Raw genomic sequence first — 11,150 nt, forward strand, 5'->3', positions numbered from 1 at the left:
TGGAAGTGGATGATCAGCCATATTGGAAGAGGTTAGAGTAGAGAAAAATACTCTTTGCACTCTTCGTCTTTGTCTGAAAGTTCGCTCAATATCCGGATCCAATTCAAAAATCTCCCCGTGCGGTAGCCTTGGCATACAGCACACCCAAAAATCAAGTAAAAAGATGGTAGAAAAATCAAGTCTTTAGATTTACTAAAAAATAAACTTTTGCCTAGTCCCCGGCAGCGGCGCCAAAAACTTGTCACGCGATTTATATAGAATAAATCTCTCAGACTGCTAATAAATGGAGACTAGTGCAAGTATACACTTATCAACCTACTATCGTCTTTAACAAGTAATAGAGTGGTAAAAATACCGAGTATCGTCCACGGGAAAAAGGAATAAAAGTTYRTTTTAATAGTAAAAATAAAGATAAGATTTCAGATGGTGAATTCGAGGAAATATTTGTGGTGAGTTGATTAAACACTACTGCTGTGAACAAGTTTTARARAAGAGCTTNGGGTGTAGGGATTCGTTAAGATGTTAAACCGATCTAAAAGTAGACAGCATGCTACGGCATGGTTCTATAGCATGCTTTATAAATCACTTATCTTTACAACTAATAGCTTCTTTAAGGTACTCTCTCGAGATGTAGAATGGCACACATCATAGATCCAACCCTCATATCTCTATGCAAGGCTGGAGTCCCGACATTGGCTCAAACTATTCCTTTTATAAGCTAAACGGAGCGAAAACGAGTCTCCTCGATTCTAAGTAACTCTCTCGAGCCTACTTCCATATCATTCAAGTTGACGTGTACTTGTTGGTTTATCTCTAAATCCAACACACTTTAACACTTTTAAACAAGTGATCAACTTGTCTATGGATAATGTTTTGACAATAAAAACTTGAATGATGTAGTTGTAAAGACTTATAGTTTATATTTCTACAACCAAGACCGGTCCTTATCTTAACTTCACCCAACACCCAAGCTATACTTTTAGCCTAACATGTTGAAAAATTAATTGTGTAAATAATAATGCATAAAAAAGAAATAAAGGAGAAGAAAGAAATTCTAGACGTAATTATAAAAACAACTAACGATACTAGCAAATGTAAGTGCAAGAATAATAATAAAGCGTAGTAAATAAACTTAAGAGAAGAAGAGTAAAAGGAGGAAATAAATATAACGACGGATTCGTAAAAGAAAATTAAAATATTTTAACTATTAATATTAATTGCATAAATAATAAAGCATAATAAGGAAAGCATTAAGATAATAAAAGATGATAAAAGAAATAAATGTAAAAGGAATTACAAAGAAGAAAGTAGAAAATACTTGCAAATGAAACTTTAAACTAAGAGAACCTTCATATTACTTCAAGTGTTTACAAAGGTTGTTGCTTACTAATTGCATACTTCTAAAGCTAGACCTCCCCCCTTTATATAGTGGAGGAAGGGAGAGTAAAAACCAATGGGTAAAGACTTTTACCCACCTTTTTATACAAAACCATGGGTAAAGCCAAAACTACCTAGAAGATGTCAAAAATCAGATCTCTAATTAGTCCTTTGAGATCTCAAAAGCTGCAGGAGATGGGCTGCCAAAAAGGGAGGATGTGACCCCAAAAGATTCTCGTACTATTTTCAAGAATGCCCCTGGATCATCCTGCAGCGAGTGCTGAAGCATGCTTTAGCCAAATACCTATAAACATGGCTATTTCCCCCAAAAATTAACATACATCCAAGAAGTAAACATATTTATCATATCACCTTAGCTCCAATATAAAAATAGAAAAACAAACCGAAAAGACTCAATTTGTGGAATTTGGGAAAATAAAATGGGTAAATAAAGTGAAGAAAAAGTGCAAAAGTATCAAATAAATTGGTACTTATCAGTTCCGTCACATGTTTTTCTATTGATCGAGTTGTCGAACGTCTCCCCATTTTGATCATTGATTTCCCTTTGTCTAGAGTTAGGTTTTTTTTTGGGTTTTGGGTTGTGGGGAGGTTCATCGGCTTGTGGGTGAAAATAGAAGAAGAGGCGGTGGGCGGTGTTTGTGTTGGCGTGGGGTGGGGTTCTGCTGGTGCTCGATGACCATGGAGCTGATGACCGCATCGTGGTGGACGGACTCGTTTTCCAGCGACATTTGCTTTAGGTGGGTTAGGTTTTTGGGTAAGAGTGGAGCGATAGAAATGGGGTCGTGGTTGAGAGGTTTGGAGCAGCCGGAGTTGGTGGTTGTGGGGTGGGGTTATGCCGGTGCTCGACGATTGTGGAGGCGGTGGTTGGTCGGCCGGTGCTAGTGTTGGCGTGGGCGGTGTTTGCGTCGGCCATGGAAGAGAAGAAGGGGAAAGGTTTTTGGTTATTTTTTCTTTTGCCTTGAAAATGTGAGTAATATATATATATATATATATATATATATATTTTGGTCTCGTAAGGGTCTACAAGATATTTGGAAATAGTTTGTAGAAGGAGGAGTTGATGAATACAAACCCAGTAAAGTTTTCAAATTTAAAATATATATTGATAAAGAAAGATCAATACAGATTTTAAAAAATTGTTTGCAAAAAGATAAGGTAGAGATAACCTATCTAAAAAATCTATGTTACACACAAAATTTCTTAGCAAAGAGAAATGATTTGTTGTTTAAGACTAAGAAGAAAGTAAGTTCTTTCTGGGTAAGAACTATTTAGAATACTTGAAAAAGGATTCTAACTTGCTGATAAGCATATTATGTTCTTAGATGTGTGTGTTCTTTCATATATGCATGTAAGAAAAGTATCTCTGCATGGAGATAAAACACATCTATATATACCTATTGCATTAAATGTACATTTAATGCAATGGAGTAAGGTTTGAACACGCATCAAACCTTTAGAGAATGACTTGTCGTTTGCTACAGTGAATAGTACAAAAGCCTATTCATTAGCAGACATCCTTCCATGGAGTTGGTGGGTAGTAGAATCAACTAATCGGCTCTGTAGCATACTATGCTCTAGAATGGGTATGGGTTTGTCCTTTGTGTGTGAAAGGACAAGACAAAAACAATCTTGCTCAACAAGCTTCATTTGATCGTTGAATGCTAGAATAACCCTGAAGGTCTCTTCAGCTTTCGCTGAGGCTTGGGCAGTCTTCACACATATGTAGACCAGGTTGTAATCAATTAATGCCGCTTCAGATCACAAACTCGCCAGTCTCTAATCTTCAGTTTCAGTCTTCGACTTTTGCTAAAGGTTCTTTGGTGTGAATTTTGTCTTCTTGAAGTATCGCTGTCACTGATGGATTTACAATACATGTTTTCAGTGATCACTGAACAGACTCAGTGATGATTGCTGGAACTGAAAAACATAAACAATAATACTTCGTATAAGCTAAAAGGGATTATCATCAAATCATTGTGAGAGAGTATCAACAATCTCCCCCTATTTGATGATAACAAAGAAACATAAAGAAAGTTGCCTTATCAAATAACAGTAAGGAAAAGTTACATATAAAGTACATGTCCCTTTTAACTGTTTTGGGATCTTTTTCAGTGAGTCGGTGAATGTAAGAGTAACACTGGAACTCATAGACTTGTGTGTGTATTACTCTTTTCAGGTATCTTTTTAAGTAATGCACAAGAAATATTTATATTAATTTAAAAGGGAAATATTACAAGATGTTCAGTACATGTCTTCGACTTACAAAACATAAGTTTGAACATAGAAAGTAGACATAAAATATAGGTTATACAGTGAATGGACAAATTACAAATGAAAGTAACTAGTCTAAGTTGTTCATATTAATGAAGCCAGGTACATTTTCTCCAAGCTCCTTTCGACGTAGAAACTCCCTTCTGATCTTACGGTCTGTCATTTCACCTTTAAAGTCTTCATCTAGCCAGAACCTGAGATATCCGAGGTGTTCCATTGGGCATAGATGTAACTCAGACATTCTTTGAAATCTGACTTTGCCTTCATAGTCAAGGAATATAAGTCCTAACTTAGGCTTCACATGTACAGTGTTGGGTATGTAAGGACACTTTGCTGGCAGTGATAAGTTCATCATTGAAATGTCAGGCTTCATCAAAGCCTTCAGGAGTTCATCTAAGGAGAACTTTGTTTCATGTTCGTTCCTTAGGGATGGTCCATCATTAGGGCTTGAAGGCCTTTTTCTTTTTCCACCTTTCTTCAGCTTTGGCCGTTCAGGGACTGCGACATACGTGGACATCTTCTTGATCAGCTCGTTGATTATGTCTTTGATAATTGACTTATGTCGAGACTTTGAGCGCTGAATGGCTTGGCGGATCTCTAGCCATTCGTTGTTGCCATATTCGCTTACGTAGGAAGGGTACTCAATGACCGCCTTAAGATTATCCCTGGTGATGAGCATTGATATCAGCGTCCCACTGTCTTTCATCCATGCGCTGATGTTCACGCTTGAAATCAGATGAGGGCCGATTCTCTTGTTCAAGCATTCTTCTCTCCAGTGCTTGTCACGTTTGGCCAGCTTCAGGGTTTTTTCACGTTCAGCCTCTGCAATGGACAGAAGCTTAGCTTGGGCCTGGACAACATTCACTTTCTTTTTGGATTTTCTCTTTGGAAGAACTTTGGCGGCTAAAGACTTTGGTCAGCTTTAAGTTGTCCTCAATCTATTTCTTTTGAAGTGCAAGTTCTTCCTCAGCCTTGAGGGCCTCGAGTCTCTCAGCTTCGGTTAGGAAGTGGAACTCACCACAACTAGAGGTATGAAGATGGATTTTTACTCTAGTTTGGTCGAGTGACTCCCTGAGCTGAGTCATTTGATGGTCGATAGAAGTGCTAGAGGTTGGGTTCTCAGGGACCCATTCTACCAGCCGACCGGAGGTAGTTGAGGGAATAGAGAGTTGGGACATAGAGGTGATGGTTATATCGCTTGAGGACTCATCATATAAGGGTTCAAGGGGTTTGATAATTACCTTAAGGTTCCCGTCTTCAGCGACACCTTTGCCCTTAGACTTGGTGCCCTGGTGCACTTCTTGAGTTGCCTCGTCTCCCCTTTGCTCCCCCTGGGATGCGAAATATCTGAGGGCAACACCTTTTGTGGCAGCAGTAGGACGTCATCCAGGTCACTGCCGGAGTCAGGGAGATCGGGAGACTCACCTTCTTCATCGGCATCCTCTTCATTGTCTTCTTCCTCATCACCAACATTAGCTGCAGAGGTGATGGGAAGGTCATCGTCGTGAGCTTCAGCGTCAGCTAGGACGACATCAACTTCCTCAGCTGCAAGAGCTTCACAGGAGGTTGGGATATTATTGACAACCTTAGTGTCAGCTACAGCTCTAAGAGTTTCAACTTCAGCTTCATGGGTTACTGGAGCAGCAGGTTCAGCAAGGGCGGCAACAACAGATGGTCCAGCGTCAGACCTTATCTCCCCCTCTCTGGTGATAGCTCTAGAGCAATAGCCAGAGAGATGGTCGACGCTTTGAATTTGGAGCACCATCATCTTCTCTAGCCGCATCAGAGCGCAGGCGAAGCTGATAGTTATTTCACGTGCTTCGTTTGGCTGGGTATGGTCATCAACAGTCAATAAAGGATGAGGCACTAGAATTGGTTGAAGAAGAGAAACTAAAACTTGCTGCATCAGCTCTGCTTGCTAGACATAATAGGAGTTTGCTTCATCGGCCTTGCTCATGAGAGCAGCAATGGCCTCAGCATTGGCTTGAATAGCCACTTAGAGAGAGAAGAGTTAGCCCTTGACCTCTTGAACTTCATCCCTGACGGCTGAGACGTTAGCAGCGACTTCGTCCCTGCGAGACATGTCTTTATGGACCTCGTCCATCTTGATGTAGACAGTCTTGACTGCTGGGAATAGTAGATTTACATCCATCGCCATGTCATATTCTTCTTCGTCCATGGCTTGTGCCTCAGAAGGACCTGAAAAGGAATGAGAGTGAGCATAAGGGAGCTCGAGGTTAGAAGAATTGAATGGGTAGGAAGATGGAGTACCTGAAGGGTCTTTAGCGTTATCTGAAGGATTGATGCTAGTTGGCTCTATGTTGCACTCGAGAGGATGAGCACCAATTTGCTGAGGAGCTTTGAGAGGAGCTACCTCAAGTCTAATGGTGGGTGTCTCATCATCAGGGAGGACTGTCGCTGATGACTCATAGACACGTTAAGACCAAGGAGGGAGGAGAGGAGAAGATGGATGAGATTGTGGGAAGTAGGTGTTCAGCAGTGGCAGTGCTGATATTCACACCTTCAGTGATTTGGGTCACTGAGGCGGTTGGGTCAGGAGCCACTGATACGATAGTGATCTCAGGTATCACTAAAGAGCTGGGATGACTGACTGAAATTGCCTCATGGTTAAGACTTATTTCAATAGCTGAGACCTTTTGAGAGGTCACAACCAGAGATGAGAATGTCCCCTTTTTGGCCTTTCTGGTTCTCAAAGGAGAACCAAGAATTGGTTGAGATGGGCGTTTGGTAGAGATGGTTGTGGTGGTTGGGTTAGACTTGGGGGGGTTCCCTTGTCTTGACCACCTTGGAGGGAGAAGAAGAAAAAGAAGGAATTGAAGAAAATTGCACCACTAAAGAGAGTGCAACATCTCCATCCCTTAGCTTGTGATCCAAAATCTTGGATCCAAGCTTGCAGATAGGACGGTTACCTTCCTTGGAGTATTTTTCGAAAAAAATCTTGGCGAAAACCATTGAAAGAAAGCGGGTGTAGGGAACCACTTTCTCCCTCTGATGCTTGTTCAGCTTGAGCGACAGGTCGTCGAAGATAACTGCGGGCCTGCGGCGAAGTTGATTGATCGGCGATGGATCACATAGATGCTAATGGTGAGAGCAACCCTAGATGCTTGATCCTGGCCGCCAGTCTTTCCACCCATGCTCTGGATGAAGTGAGAGAACAAGAATTTCCATACCGCATACATGTGGTTCTTCTCGACTTTGGACAACGACTTGAGAGCTTCGCTGGAGTCATTCTTCATTGGCCATTGGTAGCCAATGTCATTGAGGCAGGCGATGGTTTCTTCAGTAGTAGGTCGTTGGCGAATGGACCCTTAGGGAAGCGAAGAGCGTGCTTGACAGTGGTCACGCCAAAGCTTACGGTCATCCTGTTGAAGGTGAAAAAGATTTTCTCCACTGGATGACCATTCTTGTTCTCTTCTTGCACCACTTCAGCTGTCATCCAGAACTGCTGAAGGGCCTCCCTAACCATGATAGGTTCATGGTTGAGAGCGTAGGCGATGGGGGACATCCTGAGGAAAGCAACAATGTCCTCGTAAATGGTGTTGTTTGTAGGGATATCCAACAAGGCGGTGTGGTTTTTGGCCTTGAAGGAGATGTCTTCCACAGAGAAGTTCACGTTCTTGGCATCCATTTTCTATTTTTGTTAAGAAATAAGAAAAAACAGTTTATATTAGTAGTCCAAGATTTGATTGTGATCTTTTTAAGTTTTAGAACAATAAAACTTCATTTCAAAAATTCACAAATAAGATACTAGGGTTTTTCAAGCAGAATATTGTTTTTGAAACTTTAGATTATAACAAAGAATGATATTGTGTTATTAATCTTTCTGTTTGTGTCTTAAGAGAACAAGGTTCTTAAAATCTCAAACAATAGTTTCATAAGAAGGAGAAGAATAGTTCAAAGTTTAAATAAATAAGTATCGACCTTAGAGTTTTTGAAAAGAAGGTCGAAGGATTCGAGTGTTCTTTGAGAGTTCTTGCTTGCAATTTCTTTTTCGGAGAGGTTCGTCAAAAGAGTTTGAAAGCGTAAAGAAAATATGAGGGAAGAGATCTCATATTTATAGGTAGGAGGAGAGAGAAAAGAAATAGGAGAGAGAAAAATATGACTGTTGAGGAATTGCCACGATGAAAAATATGACACGTTCTCATTCATGATTGGATGGAAGTTATAGCAGGTCGCGTGTGTCAGACCTTTTCTTGCGTCTCAAAGCGATTCGTATTGGTAACAGAGAATGTCGTCATTAATACGGTTCATTAACTATTTTTTTAAAAACGAAAAGATTTTATGAAATTTGAAAAGTCACATTCAGTGATAAAGACTCACTAAATAAAAAACCTTTTAAAACATTTTGATCACTAAAGAAGAAAAGCTTCAGTGATGGTTTTGTTTTAAGAAATGAAAATATCTTAGAATAATATACTTTCATAAAAAGCTTCAGTGTTAATGATAAGAGAATCACTGAAACTATCTTTTAAAAACATTTGAATCACTGAAGATAGATTGTTTCAGTGATCATTTTGATTTTAAGAAAAGATAAGTATAGAAGAGATATACTTACTTAAAAATGTTCGGCGATAGAAAGATTCACTGAAACAAACTTTTAAAACGTTTTGATCACTGAAGAAAGAAAGCTTCAGTGATAGTTTTAAGTTTTAAAGAAAAAGAACAAGTATACATACCTTAGAGAGAATAGATACATTTACTCAAGAGTTCAGTGATAGAGATAAAACACTGAATCATTTCACTTACTGATTGATGCGTATAGCTGAAGAAAATTATTCTTCAGCGTTTAGCATTCTCAGTTCGCTGATCAAGATGTTAAATCTTGTCTCATCAAGAGGCTTGGTGAAAAGGTTAGTGAGTTGGTAATCAGTGGGAACAAAGTGAAGTTCAATATCACCATTCATAACATGATCTCTGATAAAATGATATATGATCTCTATATGTTTGGTCTTGGAGTGAAGTAAAGGGTTGTTTGCAATTGCAATAGCACTGGTGCTATCACAATAGATATGGATCTTTAAGATGTGAAGATCGTAGTCATTTCAGCTGGTTTTTCATCCAAAGGACTTGCGCACAACAACTTTCAGCGACTACGTATTCATCTTCAGCGGTTGATGTGGACACTGAGTTTTGCTTCTTACTTGTCCTGCTCACCAACTTTCCACCTAGAAACTGACAGCCTTAAGTGGTGCTTTTCCTATCGATCTTGCAACCTGCAAAATCACTATCCAAATAACCTATTAGGTCAAAATCTAAACCTTTAGGGTACCAGAGACCCAAGTTAGGAGTTCCCTTCAGGTATCTGAAGATGCATTTTTTACAGTGATAAGGTGAGATTCCTTAGGTTCATATTGATATCATGCACATAGGCAAGTAGAATATATGATATCTGGTCGACTAGCTATTAGATACAGCAGAGAGCCGATCATTCCTATATGATCGGTTATATTTACAGGCTATCCATTTGCATCCTTGTTGAGAGAGAGAGTGGAGGAGCCATAGGAGTCTTCATAGATGAGCTGTTAGAGAGATTAAACTTCTTCAGCATGTCACGAACATACTTACTTTGACTAATAAAGAAGCCTTTATCTGATTGCTTGATCCGGAGACCTAAAAAGAATGTTAGTTCTCCCATCTTACTCATCTGGTATTCTTTCTTCATGCGATCAACGAATCGAATACATAAAGAGGGATTAGTGGAACCAAAAATAATATCATCAACAAATATTTGGACTAGAATGATATGACCTTTAACTTTCCTAAGAAATAAGTTATGGTCAATCTTTCCATGGACAAATTTCTCAGAGATGAGAAATGAGGATAGGGTATCATACCAGGCATGGGGAGCCTGTTTTAACCCATAAAGAGCTTTATCCAAATGATAGACGTGGTTTGGATACTTAGAGTCATGAAACCTTGGAGGGTGTTCAACATAAACTTCCTCTTGAAGTTTTCCATTAAAGAAAGCGCTCTTTACATCCATTTAGTAGACTTTGCAGTCTATATGGGCAGCAAAGTCTAGAAAGAGTCCAATTGCTTCGAGTCTAGCCACTGGTACGAAGGTCTCGTCATAATCGATCCCTTCTTGTCTATAGCCCTGAGCAACAAGTCAAGCCTTGTTGCGGGTTACCACACCTTCTTCATCTAACTTGTTGCGATAGACCCATTTGGTGCTTATAAATGTCTTGTCAGATGGATGTGGGACAAGATACCAGACTTTGTTCCTATCAAACTCAATGAGCTCCTCTTGCATAGCAATGACCCAGCTAGGGTCTGAGATAGCATCATTGATCTTCTTGGGTTCAACTAAAGAAAGAAAGTTGACAAAGAGACATATATTACCTAGATCACAACAAGTCTGAATACCTGCACTTAGATCACCAAGATTTTGATGAATTGGATGGTCTTTAGTCCATCTCTGAGCTGGTAGAGGATTATCATCTGTGCATAGATGTTTAGGAACAGAGGATGAGGTTTTAGCTGCAGATTCTTTAGTGATTGGAACAATTGCTAAAGGAGCCTCAGATTCAGCGACTGAAATAGGTTCAGATGTTGAAGGCATTTCATTCACTGATTGATCAGTGTTTAAAGTAGAAGGAGGAACACAGCTAATGGGCACAACAGCGATCTCTGAAGAAGATACGTTGGTGTAATTTGCTGCAAATATAATTATTAATGGATCATCTTCAGCTTCTTGGGCTTCAATGTTGAGAGGAACGTTGAAGGAAGCTTCAGGTTGTTCATAATGAGAAAACATCCAGTTTTCTAATTATTCATCATCATTATGATGGGTTTAGAATTAGCTGATTGAGATTCATCAAATGTGACATGAATAGTTTCTTCTATCGTATGTCATTGTTTGTTGAATACTCTAAAGGCTTTGGACACTGAAGAATATCCAAGAAAGATTCCTTCATCAGCTTCGGGATCGAACTTTCCTAGTTGATCATGGTTGTTGAGAATATAACACGTGAAACTAAAAATATATAGAAAGATGATAGAGGGCTTTCTACCATGGAAAAGTTCATAAGCTATCTTCTTGCTCTTAACGATCAACGATCGATTTTGAGTGAAACAAGCGGTGTTGACAGCTTCAGCCCAGAAATGAGTAGGGAGATGGGACTCACTGAGCATTGATCGAACAGCCTCAATGATTGTTCGATTTTTTCTTTCAGCGACCCTATTTTGCTGAGGAGTTCACTATAAAGAAAAGTTGTGAGAAATTCCCTTGTCCTCAAAGAAGTTATCCATAGTACTATTTTTGAATTCAGTACCATGGTCACTTCTAATAGATCATACTTTGACATTGTTAAGTACTTCTATCTTTGTTATGAACGATATGATGTCTTCAGGACTTTTGGATTTGAGAAAGAAGACCCAAGTGTACCTGGAGTACTCATCCACAATGACAGATTGCACGTTCACAGGAGCAAAGAGATCCATGTACAGTAGTTGAAGAG

Source organism: Cynara cardunculus, assembly GCF_001531365.2.
Source record: "Cynara cardunculus var. scolymus isolate 2C chromosome LG 1, CcrdV1, whole genome shotgun sequence".
Taxonomy (NCBI): Eukaryota; Viridiplantae; Streptophyta; class Magnoliopsida; order Asterales; family Asteraceae; genus Cynara; species Cynara cardunculus.